The sequence below is a fragment of the Uloborus diversus genome, chromosome 7, assembly GCF_026930045.1.
Source record: "Uloborus diversus isolate 005 chromosome 7, Udiv.v.3.1, whole genome shotgun sequence".
NCBI classification, from domain to species: domain Eukaryota; kingdom Metazoa; phylum Arthropoda; class Arachnida; order Araneae; family Uloboridae; genus Uloborus; species Uloborus diversus.
In genome coordinates this window covers 89,463,302-89,488,803 of record NC_072737.1, presented here as the reverse complement: position 1 = coordinate 89,488,803, position 25,502 = coordinate 89,463,302, and positions in this window count along the sequence as shown.

Sequence of the window (25,502 nt, the reverse complement as noted above, 5' to 3'; positions counted from 1 at the left end):
TTTAAAGGGCGGTCGACGCTTTTTGAAAACTGTTACCTTTTATTATATTGGAGACACGATTTTTTTTTCGTTATAGCTACGTTACGGCACATTATTACACGTTTTTGTTTGGCTTATTATTAGTTTGATTAAAGATAAAACATAGGTAAAAACTACTAATTAGGCAAAACCATGCATTTTTTTGTCACTATGATTTTTTTTTCTTTTCTTTGAACAAGAAACTAAACTTGAAACAAAACTAAGCCATTAAACCAAGCCATTTAAAGAAAAAAAGTCCGCCAAATCGACCACCCAATTAAAGTAATTCGCCAAATAGACATTAAATGATTCTTTAACGTGTAAAATGTTTTGCTAAATGAATATATCGAGTCATAAATAAATGCGAGCGTTCCATTTAAATAGAAATTCAAGAAGACGGAGCAAACACGACGGCGATGTAAGCATATTTTTTAAAAAAACCTTACATTTTACGGAGTACGGAATTTCCTTTTCGTCCTAGATGTACCGCGTTTTTTAATTACGTTGTTTTTCTGCTGCAGAAAATTCATTTAAACGTTTTCGTTAGAAAGATTTGATCGCCAATCGGTAAAAGTTCGCTTTGCTCGCTAATTGAATGGCTTACTGTAGCGAGGTCGCTTGGCGAGTTTGGCGATAAGCAATAGAGTTACGAGGTTATTTTACGATTTGAAAGCTTCTGTTAATGTAATTTTATGTCTTTTTTGTCTATTTGACAGATTTTTAGGATTTTAAAGGGTGTTGTCGCATTTTGGAAAAAGAAAATGATTATTTTACATCAGAGGGGGAGGAGGGATTCCTTTTAATCAAAGGATTTTATTTTTCTTTGATCGGATGGCTAATCGATCGGAGTTCGCTTCACTCGCTTATCGGCTGGGTTACGGTATCGGGGTCACATGGCGAGTTTGGCGATAAACAACAGATTTGCGTAACTATTTACTTTTGAAAGCTACTGTAAATATAATTTGATCCCCTTTTTTTGTTTATTTGGCGAAACATTTTAAATTGCAGACTAAAACCCTTTACTCGCTGAAGGGCGTGGTTACGGTAACGTGATTGCTTGGCGTGTTAAGCGATGGATAAACTACGCAGTTGGAGGATTATTTTAAGTTTCAAGCTAGAATAAATCTAATTTAATATTTTGGCGATTAGTTTTAAATTCCAAAGACACTTTAATAAGTCTTTTTGGAAAGGTGTGTACGCATTTTAGTTAAAGAAAAATGATCATTACACATCGGGGGGGGGGGAGGTTTTTTTTTTTAATTTAACGGAGTTCCTTTAAAAGCACGGGCATCGCCGTGCGGGTACTGCTAGTTTAATATAAAGAGATTACTACAAAAATCATTAGAAATGTCTCCTACTTTTGTTTGTTAAATTCTATGGAGTACACAAAAGTAAAAGTTTTGCTTACGCACAACACTGCATCTCATCACTTACACGTTACAAAAAATCTCTTCGCCAGTTAATGGTTAATGTACGCAACGATACAATTTTACTTTAAACTGCTCAAAAGAAATAAAACTACTTTATATGACTATCTTTTCCAGTTATCCCACGATTTCAACTCCACAAACTGCGACCTACATACCTTAGTACCTCAGCAAAAGGCTCCTTAAGAATATGATTAACGAAACGACTCAACTGTATATTTCGACAAAATTCGCTCATAAAATTCATTCTGATGCACAGGAGGTATACTCTCAGTTATTTGAGAACAGTGTTCACAAGTTTAAGGAACATTCAAGGTAAACATTTATTCAGTGGAAACATTTCACAATCCTCCTTGTTAATGAGACCTGAGAATCAACTGCGATGATGGTGCTTTCGTGCATTTAACGCAACTGAAAACTGAGAGATTAATCAGAAAAATTAAACTGAGCATGTTAACAAAAGGTGAAATAAACTCGCTGTGTAAACGCAATTAAAGTAGGTTCTGTACTTTAATCACACAAGTTTCCTCTTGTTTCCATAAAATTTACTTTAGCTTTATGCGAACCATAAAAGCATTAGATCTTCATGGTCTTATTCATGAAAACTTTAGATGTCAACACCATAATTCGTATAAAATATTCTGCTTCATTTTGCTTTAAAATGTAGTTTAATTAACCATAACAAGTTTTCTGTTTCCTCAAAGTTTTTTGAGGTAGTCATGGTTTCTATGGTATCGTTTTGAGCTTTTCTTTAGTACATTTTATGACAAACCTAAACTGAATGCTCAATAATTTTTGTAAGTATTTTTTTTTTCGTTTTTGAATAAAAAAGAAATAAAGCTGATATCATTGTAAAAATAAAATAAATCCATACTTTTATTTTACGAATAACTGTTCAGTTTCAAATGAGATAGCGACTTGTTAATATGTTTTGAGAAAACTATATTCAGGAAACTTTCATATTTAATTTTAATGCTCAGTGAAAGTATGGTTTATTAGTCGAAAAATTATCATATAAGCGTTGTGCTACAGTACGTTTAAAGTGAAAAACCAACGTAAATAATCCACGAATTAGTGTATAAAGCACACATTTTCTCTTCAGAATTTGTGCTTGATTTACGTTGATTTTTCACTTTAATCATGGTTTATTACTGTTCCACAATTCTCGTTAAATTTTTTAGAATTTGCTAAACACAAAAATGATAACAATAATATTTATCACTAGCTTTTGCCCGCGGCTTCGCTCACGTTGATGTAGTTTTTTTTTCAATTGATTCAAGTTAATGGTCATTATAAGCAGAGATCAAATAGTTACCAAAACATTGTTTGTCTCTAGTTTCGCCGACATTTCAAATTGCCTGCCTCCTTAAATGTATCAAAAGGTATGATTAAAACTGAAGATTAGGGGGAAAGGGAGCAAATGAAATGTTGGCAAAACTGAGAAGAAACCCAAAAATCACAAAAACTAAATCACGAAAACGTTCAGGAGTTGTAAAGAAGTTAGTTTGGGTATTTCCCAAAAAATCCAATTCGAGTGAGGTCAACTATTCTTAAATAAAGTGAAACAGTTCCCATATAATCCCGATCTCCATCAAATACATAATATCCGGCTCTACACCGGCAATCTAAATTATTGTATAATGTGTAACTTCTTACCGTAGAAATCGTCCCAAAATAGGGTCAACAATGATGCTACCCGAAATGTTTCCAATAAACAGTAAAAATTTGGCAATTGTTTGAAATTGTGTGCTAAGACACAGGAAGTTTTTGCGCTGTTTATGAATTTGCGAATTAGTTGGCGAATTATTTTACGTGCTAACAAATTTAAAGAAAGAAATATTAAAGAAATGGCGATATTTGGTTACATGGTGAAAACCGAGAAACAGTATTGCGTAGTCTTTAGCTTCAAAAACAGCGACAGTTGAAAAAAATGCCAAATGCCTAATGCAAAATGCCAAATGCCCAGCTATTGAAATGATTCCACAAAAAAAGTTTGGCTAGATTCCAGCTGATCGATTAAATATCCATTCAATACAAATAAATAAAAAAAAACCGTTAATTGCCTCAAAGTTGCATTAAAATGGAAAAAAAAATCAGCCAAATCCATGTATTATTTGCCAATCTTGTGCAAAAATCTTACTTCAAGATTTGACTTGAGAAAACCCTTGGAACAGTCACGAAAAGCAAAGATAGTCAACAATACAACAATAGTCGTTATCGACAGGGACTTGAGATGATACACTAAATATTGTATTGAGTTAAGAAAAGCTTTCGAACATGGAACTAAAAAGCTCATAACTCGTTTTTTATTCTACTTAGAAATTTCGAACAGGTGCCACTTTCAGCAGAAAAGTCAGAGCTTTCGATGGACATATAATGTTAATATGTGCAAGTATTTTTTCATCCCTATATTAGAGAATTTATACGAAAATTGTGTTTTATTGCCCCCTAAGGGGGTTTTGCCCCCCCCCCCCCCCCATAAAGGAACAAAAACTACCCTATGTGTTATTCTGATGCATAAGCTATATTATTATAAAGTTTCATCAAAATCTGTTCAGTAGTTTTTGCGTGAAAGAGTAACAAACATCCATACATCCATACAGACAAACTTTCGCATATATAATAGTAGTAAGATAATAATAATAAAAGTGTTCAGTACAAATAATGTAATATTGCTAGGTTTCTTGATGAAAATTAAATTCTACTTGTTTCCTTGAATATCACTAACCGAAATTTCATACTGTATTTACTGTGGTATTATTTGCTTCAATACTTGATGCCAAATAACAGTGTGTTGAGAATATTCATTTGTGTCATAGCTTGCATAAGTTAACTGAAAGTTCATAAAATGCGCTTAATTACCTGTATATTCAATACAATGGTTAAAGTTAATTAAATTATAACTTATGAACTGTTTTTGGAGTACTTAGTTAGCTTTAAAAAAGTTTAAGAGAATACTTCATCCCATAATAAGAGCTATCCCATGTAAACAACTCGCTTCCCGAGTTTAGAAAAAATAAATAAATACATAAATAAACTAATAAAATACAATGTTTCGCTCAAACTGTGAGTTGAAGATTAATTACAAGATTTACTTATTACTTATTTTTAGCTATGCCCCGCGGTTTCACCCGCAATAATAAGACAACAATGTATTAAAAAATTATTTTAAGTACGTTACGCTATGACATATGTGAGATATATATAGTAAAAAATTAAACTCCCTTATCCACATCCATGTTTTCCGTTAAATAAGAAAATCGAAAAAAAAAATAAATAAATAAATAAATAAAAATAAAAATAAATAAATATATATATATATATATATGTGTGTGTGTGTGTGTGTGTGTGTGTGTGTAAATAATTGAAAACCTTTGATTTATAAATTAATTAACTTTTAAATGAGCCGGGTAATAAATGCTGAAAATCTTATCACCCGCAGCCAAGTTCGAACCCGAGATCCTGGGGTTACTGACCCAGCGCTTTACCGACTGGGTTATTCGGGCTTCGGCAAGGGTTATCTTGAACATTTAAATATATCATGATTATTATTGATTTAATATCAATTTATTGCTGCTTCCCTCCTATTAGTCATAGTGTGATATTATACAGCCTATAGTCTTCCTCAATGAATGGACTATTCAACACAAAAATAATTTTTCAATTCGAACCAGTAGTTCCCGAGATTAGCGCGTTCAAACAAAACAAACTCTTAAGCTTTATACTAGTAGTCTAGAATCGATAAGTCGTATGTGTGTGTGTGTGTCGCGCACTGCCCGGATAAGGCTAGAAATGTGAAATTTGGTGTACAGATGTCGTGTTTATCTACGATGTATAACCTCATCGCTGTTTGAATTTTTGATAAATTAATCAGAAAAAATTACTTTATGTTTTATGCAGTTGTTAGCACATTTTACTCAATCCGAATTAATGGTTAGTCTTATGTGCACTCTTGTTTCGAAACTCAATTTTTATTATTGTTCAGAATCAGTAACAATGAAATTTTTCCTAAGAATTCAGTTCATCTTTGGAAATAGATATTTGTTTTTGCGAATTAGGAATAATTATATTTTACCGAGTTTTCTGAAAATTAGTATTTATATACAAAGTGGTTGTAAAATAATTTGAGGTGTTCAGATCAGAGCCTTCTAGTGAGTGAAGTATTGAATGAAACATTGCCAAATTTTATGGGCATAATGGAAGATTATGAAATTTTGATTTCTACAATAAAAAAAAAAAAAAAAAAAAAACGTCACCTGGTGGAGCTCTGAAAAATTTTCTACCTTAAATACTGATGAATTACAACAATGCATCACACATCAACTTTTTTTTTTAACTAAAAATGGTTGTTGCTTACAGATTAGGTTCAGTGAAACCATCGATAAGATTCAATTTAAAAAAAAAAAAAACGAAGATCAAAAGTTACCACGAAGAAATTTCGGTGCGGTAGCTAGGATGTTTTTTTTCTCCTACTATATTCATGCGGAATGGGATACCATCCCACTTCGTACTTTAGGTACCATGAGTTGCAGCATGGTCCCACTTAATTCTTATAGGCCGTGGCAATCACTGAAAACTATGGGAACAAAGGGGACGTTATAGAGCACACCTGTTTCCATCACTTTGCCATTGATTGGTGGATGCAGGGTTTCCCAGTGGCGCCTCTTGCTGTCAAAATGGGGGACGTCCAATCAAAAATGTAAACAAACTTCGAAATATTGATTAGGATTGGCGGATGCCTGAGCTGCATCGAAACGTTGACACTGATTGGTGAATGCATGAACTGCATTGAAACGTTGACATTGATTGGTGGATGCATGAGTTGCATCGGTTTAACACAGAAAAGTCAAAAATTTGTCAAGGCCCGTAAGCGTATTTAGTAGGGTCATGGTTGCAGCAACATTTCTTTGATTGTTGGAACTTCACAATGGTAATCACTAGACGTTAGATCACGGATGTAACAAATTTGTCACGGGATTTTTGTTTTACGATTTCACGTTGTTTGTTTATATTTAAGCAGAGCTACAAATTAATGAATATGAAGAGAATATTTTCACAGCGATTGCGGGATATATTGTATGAAACTACGGATATGAATATGGATACGCAATTTATAATTTTGTACATAAATATACATTTAACTGGTATACTTTATAATTGAAAGCGAAAAATGACACTTCAATATTTATTGGTTTGCTTATTTTCTAAATTAATGCATTTAACAAAAACATAACACATTACGTATTTTAAAAATGAATATGAAATCATGTATGAAATATGAATGTCGATATCCTTGTTTTGCAGCTATTCGATAACAGATAAAGTGTTTTTTTTATTTATTTAAGCAAGACTTTTGCGATTTACTGTCTATATGGTAGTCATTAGTCGTGCATTTCCTGTGCTATGGTTACGGTAGTCATCCTATCTTTTTCTTTGTGACTTTTGAAAGTGAGGATTTCATAATGGTTTTTGGTATCAAGGACATGTTCCCGGTAACGTTTTTTATTCTCTATAATTTTGAAAGATTTAAAATCGTTGCAGGTGGGACTGATTAGTCCAGATTTGTGGCAATTGTGCAAAGAATGCAGTTCTTGGAACTTCACGATGGTAGTCATATTGAACCTCATTTATTAATAAAAATCGTCATTCAAAAATACAATTTATACGGATTTTGTTATCTGGCATTTAATGCTTCAATGTTTACAGTAATACATCTTTTCAGTGCCAAAGTCCTACCTCATGGCAATTTTTGGTAAAATATTTTTATTTCAGAAATTGAAATCCCGTGGTCTGCAATGTACGCCCATGAAATTTGGCAATGTTTCGTCGAATACTTCACCTGTTACGGAATCCTGAAAACCTCAAGTCATTTTATAATAGCCCTATACATAGATATAGATTGATAGATGTATAGATAAATAAAGAGATAAGTAGATAAACATATAGATATAATAGCCCCAGAGCAAAAATAAGGCATCTAATCACTGAAATAACAGTAAGATGTCCTATTATTGCTTTGAGGCCACGATATAAAGATACACTGTTTAAAAACTCCTGAAATTTTACGGAAAAGTTACTGGCATACATGTTGCCAGTAACTTTTACCGTAAAATGATATTTTACTAAAAAAATTTACAGTAGAATAAACGGGAGATAAAAAACGCATTATGCGAGCAGCTGGTTCGATCTCGGGACCTTCGTATTGACAGACGGCTTTGTTGACCACCATACCAGTTAGGACACATCGTGTGAGGGAAATACTTTGTTATGTGTTTCGCACTGTCAGTCACGTGGTGCATCCATTTGCACTGTAATTGTTTATTTTTTTTCGGTACAATTTACTGTAATTTTTTCTGTACTGTAAACACTTCTTTTTACAGTAATATTTATCATAAAAGTTTCCTGATTTTTTAATAATGTACATAAAAAGATAAATATAGAAATAAATAAATATATATATATAGATTGATAAAACAGAATCATTACATGAAAAAACAGACTGATATACGTAGAAAGATTATTATAAAATATAGATATATATATATATATAGAAACATACATAGGTAGGTTTAGGTTGAACAGACATAGGTAGGTTGTGCCAGGAAATGGATTGAAAGAAATTTCATTTCGCCGATCGTGAATGTCATAAAAAGCAAAACGGTCAAAAAAGCTAACTATCCAGTTAAGTAAAATCAACTACTTCTTTTTATTTCTGAGATTTATAACTCATAACTCTCCTTAATAATTTTATACTAATGATATTAGCTCTGCGTTATGAAGCGTTATGTGCCCTTACAGAACGCATTTTTCAACGCTATAAAAAATGAAATTCTCATTAGAAATTAACATATTAATACAAATTTACTCTTAATTTCTTTCAAATTAGAATGAAGCACTAGTTTACTAAATAAAATTACGCTGTACTAAATTCATTACTTCTCAAAAACTTTTATCAAGTTATCCTTTCCAGAATTTATTAAAGAACACTGCTTCGAATGATTAGAAATTCTTTCGAGTAACATTCTAGTGGCATTGTTCTTTCTTTTCCCCTAGTTCTTGAATTTCAAAGAATGCCGAATTTAACGAATTCTTCCCAATAAATAAATTAAAATACATTCTTGTAATCCTATTTTAGGAAAGTGGGATTTGTGATCGAACACGTGATACCTCCAAACTAATTAAGCTCTCCTTTTTTTTCTACCAGAAATCATTTAATGAATATCAGATCAGCAAAAGTTACATTCCTGCTGAACATATATTGTGCATGTGTTTCTGTAGTACCAAAATACGTATTACAAAATAAAAGATTGGAAGGCAGTTTGAAAAACCGACAATACATTGCATTTTTGCATTTATACAACAGGATTCATTAGTTTAAATTTTTGATACTGAAAAATCGTATTTTTTTTTTCTTTTAAATTACTAGGGGGATCCGCCTCCTGCTCGTTGTCACTCACTAATCTCCAAAGGTTGCTTCGCAATCTTATTTGGTTCGTGAAGATTTAAAGCGCCTGTTAAGAAGAATCATATTAAAATCACGTTACGAATAGAACAAAATAAAAGTCGTGCTCCCCTAGAAAATAGTTTCAGTGAAAAGCTGAATAAGTTAAAAAAAAATTTTAAATCCCACTCCACGCCGAAGAAAAAAATAACTTGATAAAAATACATATAACAAAATTATTTTTAAAGTACACTGTAAAAACGATTCAGAAACGTTCCCGGAAAATAATTGGCAGCTGATGTGTCCAATTTCTGCCAGTAACATATCTTGAAAAAGCCAATAATGTTTTCCGCTAAATTCAGTAACCTTCCTGAAATATTCCTGGAAGCCTCTTGAAAAATTCAGAAATACAAATACAAAAATGACGACCAGCAACATGCTCTGGGCCCAGCTAGACTGGTCCTAGTCAATTTACAATCCCCATTGAAGATCAATGGCCTTCTTAAAACTATCTACTCCCTTGCTCATTACCACCTCTTCCGGTAAGCTGTTCCAAGGTTCCACTACCCTGCTATAATAATATTTTTTCCTAATATCCATGTTAGCCTGAGATTTAAATAGCTTAAAACAATGACCCCTTGTCCTGTTTTCAGTGCTAAACTTCAGCCCCGTAACATCTTTCATTTTAATAAATTTAAACAACTGAATCATGTCCCCTCGTTCTCTTCTTTGCTCAAGACTACATTTTTAGCCTTCTAAGTCTGGAATCATAGTCTAAATGAGAATGTAAATTTATTAGCCTTGTAGCCCGCCTTTGAACCCTTTCCAATAAATTAATATCTCTCTTAAAATAAGGAGACCAAAACTGAACAGCATACTCCAAATGAGATCTTCCTGCTTAGAGTCAGTCGTTTCTCTGGAACTTTAGGGTAAGCTGAAGTAGGTATCATATAATAGCTTGGCACTTTCCTGATTAACCAAAAAAGTTCCAAAATCAGTATTGGAAACATGGCCAAAGCTAAGACAGAATTGCAGGAAAGAACCAAGAATTTTACTCTTTTGCAATTTTTACAAAGCTACGAAGTCCATGAACTTACTCGTTCCTTTTAGAAGCTCAATTCAGTCTGGACGGGCCATAATCGAACGCAACCCGTTACACTTTATATATACGCTCAGTTAATCTCTAAACTGGGAGCTAAAAATATTTCTCACAGCAGTGAGAATTCTACATTTGCATAACTTGTAGCAATTCAGGAAACTTTTTGACAAAGATACCTGACTTTTTCAAGAAACGGATAAAAACCATTCAAATCCCGAAAAGTTACACCGAAATAATCAGTAACGTTTCAAAATTTTTTTACAGTGTAACGTTTCAAAGAGCATCCCTCCCCTTGTGTCCAAAATAAATTGTACCAAATTTCATACTTGAACGTAACAAACGAGTGTTTTGTGCGTTTGAAAGGCCGCTTTCAAATTCGTGGTTTGTAGTGATATTTTATCTTTATCTCCGAACTTGAGTTGAGTCTAGGACTTCCGCTAAATAAGTAACCTATATATCTACTGTTCTATTTAATTCGCAACTACAGAGCTCGAATACAATACCTTGCGGTGAATTACAAAATTTAAAAAAAAAAGGTAAAACATTGCGTTCCACGTGTTCCATTTTGGGCAAAACAAGCAGTTTATTATGTGTATTTCTTTATTTGCGTAACTCATCATTTGGAATCGTCATCCGCAACAGCGTAACTTCTAAAATATCTGCTAAAAAACTGAGTACACATTTTATTTATCTTGTTCTGAGTGAAAAAACATCCGACAAAAGGGTCTTTTCTCGGATGCCTTTTCATCCATAAGCTCATTACTTTTTGCATTGAAAAAGGCGTTCCCTGTAACGCCGAAACACGTGTCTGCTGTAATTGGCAAATTTGTGCTTTTCTTAACGTTGTTTTTCTTACTTTACTGTTCAGTACAACGGTATTTATTTATCTTAGACCGGGGCATGTTTACGAGAACTTTTTCAATTTTCTAGTTTTTATGTTTTAACTTAACTAATTTCAGACATTGCGGTTTTATGAAGCAGTTAATGGAGTCAAAATTGGTATACTCAGTTAATGCTCCATTTGTGTTTTTAACCGCCAAAAAAATTTTTTTTTTTTGAGTCCAAGTCTGTTGCGTAAACTTGCCCCGGACACGGGACACGTTTACTCATATTTATTTTCACACCTAACGTGGTTCTGTTAGTGTTTTGAACGTAATGTCTTACCATCGTTAAAATAAAGCAACTTTATTACATACTAAATAGCATATAAAGTAAAAGCTGAACGCACATGAAGACAGCACTACATGATTGTAAGCTATAACATACAAATTTGTAACTCAATTAAAAATTAAATGGTGATTTTCAAAGCTAAATTATCTGAAAATACTAAAAAGGTTTGAGGCAGTTCGGAGCGAAACAAACGTCAGGGCACATTTAGAAGTAAGTCACAGTAAGAACGTGCGTAAAGGAGCTCAGAAATCAAAGCGTAAACTTGACGCGCCGCCAAGTTTGGATTTATTTTTAACGTGCTAAAAAAACTTAACAACATTTCAATTCATACAAATACCATTCTCAAAAAGGGATAAAATTCTGCTAATTTTTATATATTAGTTCTTTCTTAACTAAGTATTATTTATTCTCAATAAGCTTCATAACTTTAAACTCAAAATTTATTCGACTCGGTAGAAAAAATATTATTTTTTCTGCATGCTAGACCAAAGCTCGACTGATGCTCAAAAACTTGTGAGGCTATTTGCTAGGGAGCAGCATCAATCTGTTATGACTGTTGACTCTCCAGTTATAATTCGTGTCGAGAAAAGGGCACTGGGTAAACGTACCCCGGTCTACCCTATTAACGCTAGTTATCTTAATTAAAACATTCAAGAGTTAAGAACATGAGATATACAGTTGGCTCTCTGTTTAACGACTTTCAAGGGATCACAAAAAATCGTCCTTAAGTATAAAGCGTCCTTAAATAGAATGCTTTTAACACCGTAGTGGACCATCTGGGACCGTGAAAAGCCGTGGTTAAATAGAGAAAGTCGTTAAATACAGCGTCGTTAAACAGAGAGCCAACTGTATCACCTGTTATTTCAGGGTCAGGCAAAAGAAAGTCCAAAAAGGACGATTTTCAAGTTATTACTGCATTACATGTAGAATATTATTCCGTATTGCCCCATAACAACGTAATTCCATAAAAACTCCTTTATGTCTATTCATCATTGTTATAAGAGGGCAAGTCCAAGCTTTTGTATGCACAAGACAAACGTTTTTCTCGCTCTCTTGAAAATTAGTGTTAATGTTACCTAGGTTCGTCTGGCTTTGGGGTACAGATATTATTAATTAGAAAGCAAGCATTTGAATATTCTCAACTTTTTATATTTTCTAAAGTAAAACCTTTTTATAATCGTCAGATTAATTGTTGGAACTGTAAAAGGACCATGTGACGCTGCGCATGTCAAGATTTAAGTCATTGCTAAAAACGAATTTCTTGATTTTTTTTCAAATTTTAAATAGTTGCACCAGTGGAATGTTGCTCAGAGGAACCCAACCTCAAAAGTAATAGCAAAATATTTGAATATCTCATGCTGTAATAGTTTACCGGATGGTATTTCCTGCAAAGAGCAATAGCATTTTTATTTCTCTTAAATCTGAATTCATGAAACTGTGCCCTTATCGGCTAAAACAGTCAAAAACTAATCAATCGACAAACACAACGAACATATTTAACTTTTCTTGATGCTTGTTTGGTACTAAGACTTGTGAGAAATAAATAAATACTTGAAAATAAAAGGAAAATCAACAACTTACGACAGGTGCAAATTTGAAGAAAAAAAAAGGGGGGGGGGTTGGTAGACGCGCGTGATTAGCAGTTACAAGGAGCCCCATTTTTAATGAAAAAAAGACTTCGGTTTCGGCTTATGGTTTCAAAGACACTCGACAAAAGCTTTTGACGAAAAATATTTAAAAAAATAATAATAATAAAAAGAACGCCAAATGCGTATAAAATTAAATGATATGGTAATCAACGAAAGAAGTAAAGAGCAATAAAAGGAATTACATGAAAATTAATCGCAAAACCTAAACTTTCATTCTTAACTTAAATTTACTCTGCTAGCTCTCCACATGCAATTTAAATTGAAGAGATGTGCAATAAAAGATTATACAAGTGCGACTAACTTTAGACGCTTAAACACAGCATGAAAATTACTCTTTAACTATATTTTATTCTCTAAAATATGGCTTTCATTATCTGTTTAAAACTAAGGAATCGTATTAAGTCTCATGATCCCGCAAATAAATGCTTTCATTACTAAACGAAATATGTCACTCCCATAGAGGTGTAATAAATTATTTAATTGATTTTATGTTCCTCAAGAAAAACATTTTATGGCTTTGTGCAGCCATAAATGAAATCCGAATGCTGGCTCATATGTTATCTCAAAAGAAACTGTTCAGTGGAAGATATTAGAAAATACCAGGAAATAAATTAGTTTCTTCTTAACTATACAGACAGATCTTAAACCGTTGCTTTAAAAACTGGTATAATTTTATACGCTAGTGCTGCATATTCAAATTAAAAGAGACATTTATGACTCATTTTTTGTAACCACAATGAAAACTTGTTTTTAATATTTATCAAAAATGTTCACATAATTCTTTCGATACGGTTTCCTCGCAATTTAATTTCAAACATTGTGTTCTGTTAAAAGTCTTTGTTTACTTCTACATTCAAATGTATTTTTAGGCCTCCTGCACACGATGTAGTAAATTGAATCAACTTTTCAAAAACATTGCCTGTCAACTAGCTGACGAGCATTTTTTCGTTATGCTCGCACCTTAGAACGGGGATTAGTAAATGGAGAGAGCTAGTCCAATCATTGGCTAAGAAAAAGCTTGGGCAAAGATCTCAAGTCACGTGACTCAACAACGACGAATGGTTGACACGTTTTGAGTGAAACTAGCGAATGAAACCTGATTTCTTCCAATGCTTTTCTTTAAAATCTATCACGTGACTTGGGGTCTTTCCTTTATGAATTAGTTCTCGCGTATAAGTGAACAAGAGTTAACATTGTTTCCTTATATCGCTGGCCGGGCCCGTGAAAAAAACGCATATAAGTGAAAAACGCGTATAACAGAGGTCGCGTATAAGCGAGAGATCACTGTATACGAGCCGACGCATCAGCTTAAGATTAGTCATTTTGGATCGGAGCGCGTGTTTGAGTGGTTGTCTTTTTCTGGCGAGTTATCGCGTTTGGTGATTGTCGCTGTGAGCAATCATTAGCGGCACGTGAATTGTTTATTAAATAAAATATTATTTTCGGCAAAAATGACGAAATCCGAAACTTTGCTCTGGTAACCCTAGCAGCGCAAAAATGAATAATCCGATCCAAAATGGCTAAACTTAAGCTGATGCGTCGGCCTATCGATATCGCAGCTCTAGATCTCTCCATTTGCTAATTCCCGTTCTAAGGTGCGAGCATAACGAAAAACTCTCGTCAGCTAGTTGACAGGCAATGTTTTTGAAAAGTTGATTCAACTTACTACCTCGTGTGCAGGAGGCCTAGTCAATAATTCAAAAAATACACTCAGCACAAAAAAAAAAAAAAAAAAAAATCTTTCAATATTCAGTCAAGTTTTTTTAGAGGTAAACTACGGAGATATGGCGGGTGACATTGAAGCTGAAACATCATTTGTAGTAGGCAGAATTAGCCAGAAAGCGCCGAGTAGTAAGAGATGAGTCGAATAATACAAATGATAATCCTGCTTCATGGTCATCCACCATCTCTCTCCGTGGTCAAGTTTTACTGCAATAACTTATGGAATCACAAATATATATAATGAATAACACCATTTCTTCATGCTTTTTATTCTACAACGCATGTTCTTTCAGAACGTGCTAAGAGTGTCTATTAGAGTAAACAATAACATAGATGTTATTCGGGTAGGCACAACAGCACGGCAACAAAGAACTTTTTGATTTATTTCAATGCCCCGTTTCCTCTGAGTGACGATTGGGACTGTGTTCTCTTCCGCAGACTTCTCAAACAAAGAGTACCAAGCAAATGTGACCTTTTAAATTTTCACTTTGCTGACTTTTTAAAAAAATTCTTTGCGCCACAGGAAATTGTTGACCTTATTGACTTTATAATATGTTATGTTTTCAGTCCTAAGAAGCAAAACTGCCATGGAAAAATATCTTTTATAAAAATCAATTCTAAATTTTCTAATAAGCAGAGACCACTCGCGGAAAAACGGAGACACACTGAGATATATTTTTACTTACTTTTACAATGTAATGTATTCGAGAAAGTACCAAATTTGTGAAAATTTTTGAGGTCGTACTTTTTGGAGAATTTGCATGCTTTAAGGCGTCTTGGATCAATTTTTGCCTTTTTTGTGAAATGCCCGTCTGTATGTATGCATAAATCCCCCCTCCCTCTGTAACTCAAGACGTACTGTATGGAATCGAACAAGATTTGGCACCCATATGCATTCTCATCATGTGACATGGAGTTGATTCGTTTTCGGTACCAGTACCCTAAAGGGGTGGAGCAATTGATTGTTTTTCGCTTTAAACGTGACTACTATTCTCAAGACGTAATGTAAGGATTCCTACAAAAATTCGTTCAGAGTTAAGCCTCCGATGGAACACATTATGTTGAATACATTTTGGGGTGAATCAATTTAAGGAAAGGAGGGGGGGGGGGGGAGAGCAATGAAACATTTTTTTTTTTTTTAATTGTGACTGTTGTATCTCAAGAAGGGGTGCGGGGAATTATAATTTTGTATGAATGTATTCTAATACAAAGAAGTCTGGGATTTTTCCTTTTTTTTTTTTTTTTTTTTGCGTTAATCATTACTAGAGAGATCTCACTAATAATCGTTTTTTTTTCTCGTTAACACAATCTTACTACAATTTATTACCTTCTTCAAAGGGAAAGATTAATCAACTTAAATGTTTTCACTTGCAGCAATCTTTCAGAGAGGAGTTCGGAGTAAGAGATTGAGTCAGGTATCAACAGTTTGGAAAAAAAAAAATTAATTTGAATTTTTGGCATCTTGAATTCAAATTATGTTTTTCGCAATCACGAGCGTGTGTGTTTGTGTAGGCGCATGTGTGTGGGTGCGTGGGTGCGTAAGTGTATGTATGCATGTGTGTGAGTGAGTGTTGTGTACGTGCGTGTGCGTGTAGGTGTTCGTGTGTGTGTGTGTGTAGGCGTTCGTGTGTGTGGGACATGGACGGCACCGCCCAGCAAAAGTGGATTTCGGGGGACAGTGCTCAGGACCAGCCGCGCCGCCGCTGGTGGACGGTGGTGCTGCAGGCCTGGTCCAAGCTGAAAAAGGCACGGACGCCAAAAACGGTCAAGTGAGAACAATAAGCAATCGTGATTGCTCAAAAAAAATTAATTTGAATTTTTGGCATCTTGAATTCAAATTATGTTTTTCGCAATCACGAGCGTGTGTGTTTGTGTAGGCGCATGTGTGTGGGTGCGTGGGTGCGTAAGTGTATGTATGCATGTGTGTGAGTGAGTGTTGTGTACGTGCGTGTGCGTGTAGGTGTTCGTGTGTGTGTGTGTAGGCGTTCGTGTGTGTGTCTGTGTAGGCGTTCGTGTGTGTGTGTAGGCGTTCGTGTGTGTGTAGGCGTTCGTGTGTGTGTGTAGGCGTTCGTGTGTGTGTGTAGGCGTTCGTGTGTGTGTGTGTGTAGGCGTTCGTGTGTGTGTGTGTGTAGGCGTTCGTGTGTGTGGGACATGGACGCCACCACCCAGCACAAGTGGATTTCGGGGGACAGTGCTCAGGTCAGGACCAGCCGCGCCGCCGCACAGTGGGGCGAAAACACCAAAAAGCGCTTAAAAGTGTTTTTAAACCTCTCTCGCTTGCTTGTTTACTGAGGCATGTTATAATGGATTCTTCTCGATTTGTTTAGGCTCTAAGTCCAAAGATCGCAGGTTTACGCAGCTAATTCCTTTTCAGGGTATTTCTACAGACCATTGGTGACTAATTAATATTAATTTCTTAGAGGACATAAGAGGACATTTTTTTGTAGAGCGTTTTGAAAAAAATAACTTTGAATTCCCCAGTTTTCGGTAGTGATCAAAACCAATTATCTGTTTGAATGTTCCATTATTCTTTCTTTTGTTCTTTTACTATCGTCGGACACGAGAGAAATTAAATATACCCGCCATTAATAAGAAAAAAAATATATAGATTGCTTCAAAGCAATTTGTTTAAATCCCCTTCATTCATGGTTTTTCACCTTCTAAAGCCTATCTTTAGCTTCGTAGTGGAAGAAGGACTCTAAAATTTCAGTTCTGATCGCCTAAGATATAGGCCTGTGCAAATATATTAATCCGCAATTGGTTGAATATAGAAAAAAAATTACCCTTTTAAGCGGTTTTTGTCGTTTTCGCCCCACTGTGCGCCGCCGGTGGACGGTGGTGCTGCAGGCCTGGTCCAAGCTGAAAAAGGCACGGACGCCAAAAACGGTCAAGTGAGAACAATAAGCAATCGTGATTGCTCAAAAAAAAAAAAAAAAAAAAAAAAAAAAAAAAAAAAAAACAGAAATTCTATTTAGTTACGGTCACATCCTCGTAGAGTAATAATTTAAATCGCAATTAGCATTTCTTATCAAATTTGGTAATGAAAGCATATTCTTTCACTTAAAATGTTGTTACAAATCAAAAGTGAAGATTTTTCTGCTTAAATGACGGAACTTGTTCGGAACATTTAAGTTAACGGTTTGAAATGTCGTGAAAACACCAATCCTTACTTGTTGCGATAATACTAAAACTCCAAAGTATATAGAAGTAATTTTCGTGATGGCCTATGCATACTAGTTTTAATTAAGTACCTAATTACATGCATGAATGCATTAAAACTTTTAAAAGAGAGCGGTTTAGAATTTTCTAGTGAAATTAGCATTTTCGTTTTCAATAACATTTGTAACAGCGGTATCCACACAGCTTTGCCCATAGTAAAAAATTAAAAGGTCATTTGGTTTGCCTGTATATTTACAAATAATAGATAATGAATTTCTCGCCAATTTGCTATGTTAATTTTCTCGCCCATGGTCGCATATGGAAGTTTGCTCGTCCACGTTATGATAACTTGCTTGGTAAAATGTTCTTAAAATTGGAATAGAAAAAGAACAAAATCGAGTTTTTGAAAAATCGCTTCGAGGGGCTCACCCCTATGCTACGAACTAATTTTTTGTCAAAGTTCATGAAAATTGGTTGAACGCTCTAGGCGCTATGCGGATAACAGATCCAGATATCCAGACTTTCAACTTTATATTGTTACATTACCTTCCAAGAGTGAAAACAGTGAATTAATTTTATTTCATGCAGAAATATTATGTGTAACACACACACACACACACACACACACACACACACACACACACATATATATATATATATATATATATATATATATATTGTTAAGTAACATTGATCAAATTTCGTCCTTTATAAGCTTTTTGCAACATTTTTTTTTTGAGCAATCACGTTTGCTTAGTGTTCCCATTTGACGGTTTTGGCGTCCTATCATTTTATTTTCCCACCAGCACCCTCTGCAGCATCACCGTCGACCGGCTCCTCACGATGCTGCTCCTATAGCGAAAAACCGTCACGCATACATACACGCACGTACACACACACACACACAAACACATACACACACACACAAACACACACACACAAACACATACACACACACAAACACATACACACACATACACAAACACATACACACGCATACATACAGACACCTACAGATACACATACACCTACACACAACTACCCACACACTCATGCCTGCACACAGACACAAACACATATGCCTACACACACATACACATTCCCCCCCCCCCCACACAAACACTCATACACACAACTATCCACACACTCATACCTGCACACAGACACAAACACACATGCCTACACTCATACACATACCCCCCACACACACATAAACACACACGCCTACATACACACACACTCGTGATTGCGAAAAACATAATTTGAATTCAAGAGGTCAAAACTCAAATTAATTTTTCTTTTTTTTTTTTTGACATCTTTTGCAGTGTAATACTTGTGTACCTACGGGGAAAAAAACATTCTCTTTATCGCTAAAGTATAAAATTTTCTATAAGTCAAAGAAATAAAAAGCAAGTTTATGGTTTCCCGTCACGTGTACATACAAGAGCAAATTTTCTACTTTCTAAGAAAGCAAAATCTGTTTTTCTGTGTCACGCTTGTAGTTTTGAGATGTTCAAGATTCAGATCACGACGTTTTTCCAACGAACATAAGTGTATGAAGTTGAGGTTTTTTTTTTCTTTCAATTTATTTTCCATATTTTTCTTTAAAAATGTTTTTTTGAATCCGCTAGAATATTTGCATAACATTAAATAAGAAATTAGTTTCAAGGATATCTATTACATTTTGTGTATAACAATAAATTTCACTTTATAGTTTCTACAAAACTTTTAAAATAAGTTAGGGAGTAAAATTCTCCAGATATATTCGTTTTTTTTTTCTTTTTTTTTTCTTTTTTTATTAACACAGGTCTTTCCACAACTTTTAGGTGAAAGATGTGTTTAAGTATCTTAAAAGAACAAAATTATCTCAAACTACCTGAACTAGAAAATCTACATAATTTCATACTGAAATATTGGATATTTAAGTTTTTGTAACCTTAATTTTGATGTTCAATGCCGCTGTGTAATTTGAGTAAATTGTTTTGAATATTTTAACGACTCTTTTATGCTGATGTTGAATGTGTTTTTGTGTGTGAGAAATTTTTCAGAGTAGAGTTGAAGTCGTTAATAAGGAGCCCTGATTTAACGAAAAATCGGAATTAATGATGAAATCAAAATTACATAGTTGATATAATCTTAAGTCGATGAGAGCATAGCTAGTTTTTAACTAGAAAACAACGCAACGGTATGTTTTGTGATTTATTAAATTTCAACTGACTTCCAGAAAAAATCCTTTATCACTCCGAAATCAACCGAAAATTAGTGTTAAAACAAAAATTTTGAGAACAAGTTATGACGGTGCTTTTTTTTAATTTGTGGAGTAGAGAAGCACTTGAAAAATATATGTTAACGTATTACTTCCGAGATACGTTCTTCTGAGGATATCGTAGCACTCTAATTCTAGCTAAAGAAGAGGAAATAAATGATGAAAGTGGCGACAAATCCGAAAATAAGATTTATATAACAAAGAATGAGGAAGATATCAAGTAACGAGGCTTTAAAATTTAAACTCAATTTCATCCTGTTAAATGTAAATGGAGGGGTGGGAGGGGGGAATAATTTGGGTATAAAAATGACCTACTTTGAACGTTATGGTCCTATAATAATAATTTTTTCTTATTTTTTTCTTCTTCTAGTTTCAGCTTAGCATCGGGACTTTCTGGAATGGTTTTCTACAAATTTCATGTTTTCGACCCATCTGGCACATAAATGGCAAAAAAAGTTTACTGTACTCAAATTGCTACGTAGATGGGGTAATTCGGGTATCGTAATGGTTGGAAAGCAAAGCTTGGTTTTAATAACAATCGTACTCAATGTTTTCAAACTTTTAGTTTAAACTTAAGTACAATAGAAGTAATGAGATAGTAATTGCACTAATCTTTATAAGTATTAATATAGATTTACGATTGAAAATCCTGCAAAAAAAAATAGCTCAAAATGAAAAATCTTTTTTTTTTTTGAGGGTAAGTAGTTTTTGTTACAGAACATTTAAGCAAGTTTGAACAATTTTCTAACTTTTTTTTTAGCATAGATAACCTTGGGTAGGGAAGATGAACATAAATGCTCATTTTTGTAGTCCAAAAAGAATATTATTTGTCCTTCTGATGAGTAAAATATAAAGTTTTCCCAAATTAACCCATGATTTTAAACCATTAATTAAATGAAAATTAATTTTGATAAATGTGTCATTTCAGTGACAAATTAACGTAAACATATGAGGCAGTTGGGAGCAAAGGGATGCAAGTAGACTATTTTAAGTTTCGAGTAAAACATGTTTAAAGATCAGATCCTAGGTAGGCTTTCATTGAAATTTCCAACGTGTAGGGGAAACCCGGCTAAAGTGGATACCCCGGGCAAAGCGAATTTTGGCTATAACTCCCAAATAATTAGTTGGCCGGCAGCCGCGTTGTCATAGCCACTGTCGCCTGTTGCCACTCTGTGTGCGGCAAACACGTCGGGACAAGTTCGCCTCACGCAACGCCAGTGAGCGAACAAAGTATGTTTTGGGGAAAAAAATTAGTTTACAAAGGTTAGTATTTCATTTATAACTTTAATACTATTAGTGACATGTTCTTTGTTAAGAGTAGGATTTGATGTACGATTACGTAGCTTTCAACTACCCGTAGACGACGAGTTTAGATGCTCTGGTTTTTTAGTAATTTTTAGTAACCTCAAAAATGTACCTGAAGGGTATAGCGGATTGGGCAAGCACCATATTCACTTTGCCCGGTCATGACACGTCACTTCATCCGAACCTAGAAGTCCTTCAATATTAAGATCTCAAGATAATACTACCATTGAAGACCGTCCTTATACTCCCATGGGATCTGAAACAACAGAATAAGTCCAAGGTAATGATGTTCCCGCCGCTTCACCCAAACCTGAAAGTTCTACGAACTGCTACAGTTCTTCAGTTTTACTACCTATTTCTCAGCCTGTAAAACCAATAACAAAACGTAAATAAAAACTACAGAGATCTACACTCCAGGCAAGTACTCCAGTCTAGGACAATCAAAGAAAAAAATTTGAAAAATCGAAAAAGACTGTCATGAAGTAACTAGATGATGTTTCGACTAAAGCTTCTCAGAAGATTATTAAAAAGACCAAATACCAAAAAGACTAATCAAAAATCTCTACTACAAAACATAAGACTGCATAAGACTCTGATAAGAAGGAAGTAAAGAAATTTGATGATATACGGTTCATTTTCTGTGATGAAATGTTCATTGAAGAAGCTGATCAGTCAATGGAAAACAGGATACAATGTCATATTTGTACTGAGTGGTGTCATAAAGAGTGTTCAGCATTTGAAAATTGTAATGATTTTGTTTGTGATAACTGCAAAGATTAGTATTGTAGCAGAAAAATGTTTTTTTTTTTTTAATATGCTCCTAAATTTTGGATGTTGAATTTTTAAAAAAAATTTCTTTGCTTGTTACAATAATTACTGCAATAATTAGTATTATAGAAAAATGCTTTTTAATATGAGCCTTTAATTTTCCATGCTTATTTTATTCTTAAGTTCAGTTTTCTTTGTTTGTTATAACAGCAATAATTAGCACTGCAGCAAAAAAAAGTTTTTAAATATGTTCCTTTTATTTTCTACGTTTATTTTATTTTTGAGTTCAATTTCTTTGCAATAACTACAATAATTAGCATTGTAGCAAAAAATGTTTTTTGGATATGTTCCTTTAATATTCGATGGTTATTTTATTTTTAATGTTTAGTTTCATGACAAATAATGTTGCTGTTCGCTTTGCCCTAGTAACGAATCCACTTTACCCGGGGTGTTGGGCAAAGTGGATATTCATGCCATTGTTGAAAACTGACCTTATATCTAATAATGTAATTAATATTAAGGACAACTGTTATTGCATTACGCAAGTGCATTAAATGAAGACTAATTATAAACATTTGTTTCAATTTCAAAAGTTATAACTAAACGACAATAATCAAGAAAATCTTAAGGTATCCCCTACTCATAGCTAAGGATGATGATTATAATTGAGGAGTTTACTTTCAAAACGGATTATATCCACTTTTGGGGAAAAAAATGTTTTCTGAATATCTAATATAAGCCCTATCGACCCATGAATTTCTTTCTTCTCGAAGTGGTTTATATCTACTGTTAAAAAACGCGTAAACATTGGTTTTGCCACCTTAACGGTTATATCCATCCCCTCATTTCTCGTCAGGTCTTTTACAGCAAAGTGGAACCTATCCCTTATTTGCCGGAACCCACTCGTTCTCTGTCATATCAAAAGGGCACACATCTAAATTTGAATTTTCCACTTCTAACTCAAAAGCAGTTCACAAATGAAATAGCGGAGTGAAGCACTTGCTGAGCATTTCCGATCAAGCATGATACCCGTCCGTATTAAGAGATCGCAGCACCTTGTGCAAGTCTGTTATCAGTTAGGCAAGCGCGACCTCAAATCGTGATTACTAAATTAATATTAAATAAATAATATTGATTAAATTGTGATTAATTAATGATTAACCTGCGATTAGTTGTGATAAAAATTGGAATCTATTAATATAATACCTACAACTTTGTTATTTGAATCGGCTAGGGTGGTTTCATTGTTCATACTTAAGTAGATCGAAGGTCCTTTTTTTTTGAAATGTTCAGTGAAAAGAATAAAGTAAGTAGTAAGGAATAAAAGTAGAGTAAAAAAAAGGTTGAATATTTTGTTTCAATCTAATAAAGTTTATTTCTGAAGAAAATGCGTCCTTTTTTTTTTTTGCAAAAGCACGCATATCCAGTTTTACACCAAAAGGGATTATATCCAAAATAAAATTGGCAATTTAGGTCTGGTAAAATTGAGGAAAAATTCCTAGACTTATGCCAATAGTCATTTGTTATTTTACCAAAACATTGTGAGAAATTCGAAATTCTCAGTTAGTGTTTGTGCGTAAAACGTTTTTTTTTTTTTTTTTTTTTTTTTTCATTTTGCCGAAAAAATATAAAACTGGATGTAATCCGTTTTGAAAGTAAACTCCTCAATTGTGAATTTTTGTAGACATATCAAATGATTAGTTTTCGAATTATTTAATAAAATTCCCAAACTATCCCGAATACTCAAATTACCCCAACCCTTCCTATTCAGTTTCATAGCTAACGAAACAGTAACCGTAAACACAAATCGAAAAATCACAAGAAATAAGGAGAATTTTCCAGAGTCAGAAGTCAAGAGTACACAAAAAAGAAGAGATCAAGAGAAAAAGGAAGTTTCTTTGATGTCTGTTCTCAATTAGCACTTCGTTTGAGTAGAGGCAATGGTCAGAGATACTAAAGTCTGATTAATGTTCCCTTTCGGCATCGTGAGCTGCTAAAGTAAATTGCGCTAATGGAAAACGCTGATAAAGTAGCTTTTACTTTATGAAAGTTTAAGAGCATTAATTGAAAGCTTTCAAATTTCTTGTACGTATACAATGGTTAAAAGACATAAGTCCGTTTTCTGCACTATAGTATATATTTGCGATGAAAATCAGTGTCGTCACTGCACTTAACACAGATATATACATTTTTCGTTTTTAATTGAAAAAAAAAATGCTTTGTGTTTATATTTTTAAATGAAAAAATTTTCCATTTGTTTCATATATTTCTTTTTGTTTACGTTGTTTAAAAATGGGTTGTTTAAAAACGTAAATTGCAAAAAAGGTGAGGAATTATTAATTAAACTGAACAAACGCTTTAAAATACAAAGGCTGTTTTTTTTTTCCAACCTGCCATGTTCTAATATAGATAGGCGGGAAAAAAACAAAAGCAATGTAGTTGATTTCTTTATATACCATGGCGATTGAGGCACTAACCATATCTTTGAGCAAGCTTTGAAATACGTTCTTGATTAAATGATAAGCTGTGACGGTTTCTCTGAGTTTCTGGTCATTTTTGCTAACGTCTGCTTTAACGTTGCTCCTAAGTCACTTCCTTCAATTATAATTCTTAAGAGTCGAGGTGACCTGATCGGCAATGATCCGGACTCGCAACTGTAGAGCTCCGTGTTCAATGCCAGTCTGCCGAAGATCCTCCGTGTTCACTGATGATGACTGGGGCACATTAAATATTTCGTGGTCTTAAAGCCCCTCACGTGAATCAATACCCCAGGGGGTGCTGAGCCATGAGTTCGGCTTCTGGTTTGGTTGTAAATTCCGAAATGTAGATAAATGGTGCTTCCATCCATCGTATGCTGTCTGAAATAATTCGGACTTCCCCATTAAAAGAAAGACGTCCCTCATTGTCTAAAATCGACTAGCAATTGCTACTCGGTCTCGGTAATCCGAGTGGTATTAGTAGCAATAATTCACTAATAGTGAACTTCTGCTTTTCCGAAACAACTTGGACTACCCCTGGAATAAAGGCGTCTTATCGGCAGACTTCCTTCCTTGACCCTCTTCATCATACTACAACTGTTAAGTTATTCATAAAAGTAAGTTACCGCCCTATAGCCAGGGCTAAGGTATGTTTGTTTGGCACTCTTGGCTTCCTTAAGAGGTTTTCCACCTCCATCTCAGTCACTCCTATGCCGGGCTGATGAGTGCTAATAAGCACGAAATTGCAGTCCTCGGCTGGAATTGACTGAGCTGGCGGTGTATTTCGTGCATTTCTGCCTTAGCCCTGGCTATAGGGCGGTAACTTACTGAATATACCTGCCTTGCCTTCAATATTCGAGTTGAACCAAACCATCACTTCGGTCACTCGTCTGGTCAGTGCTAATTCTGTATTAGCTACCAGTTTGTTTGGCACTCTTGGCTTCCTTAAGAGGTTTTCCTCCTCCAGCTCAGTCACTTCCTATACCGGGTTGATGAGTGCT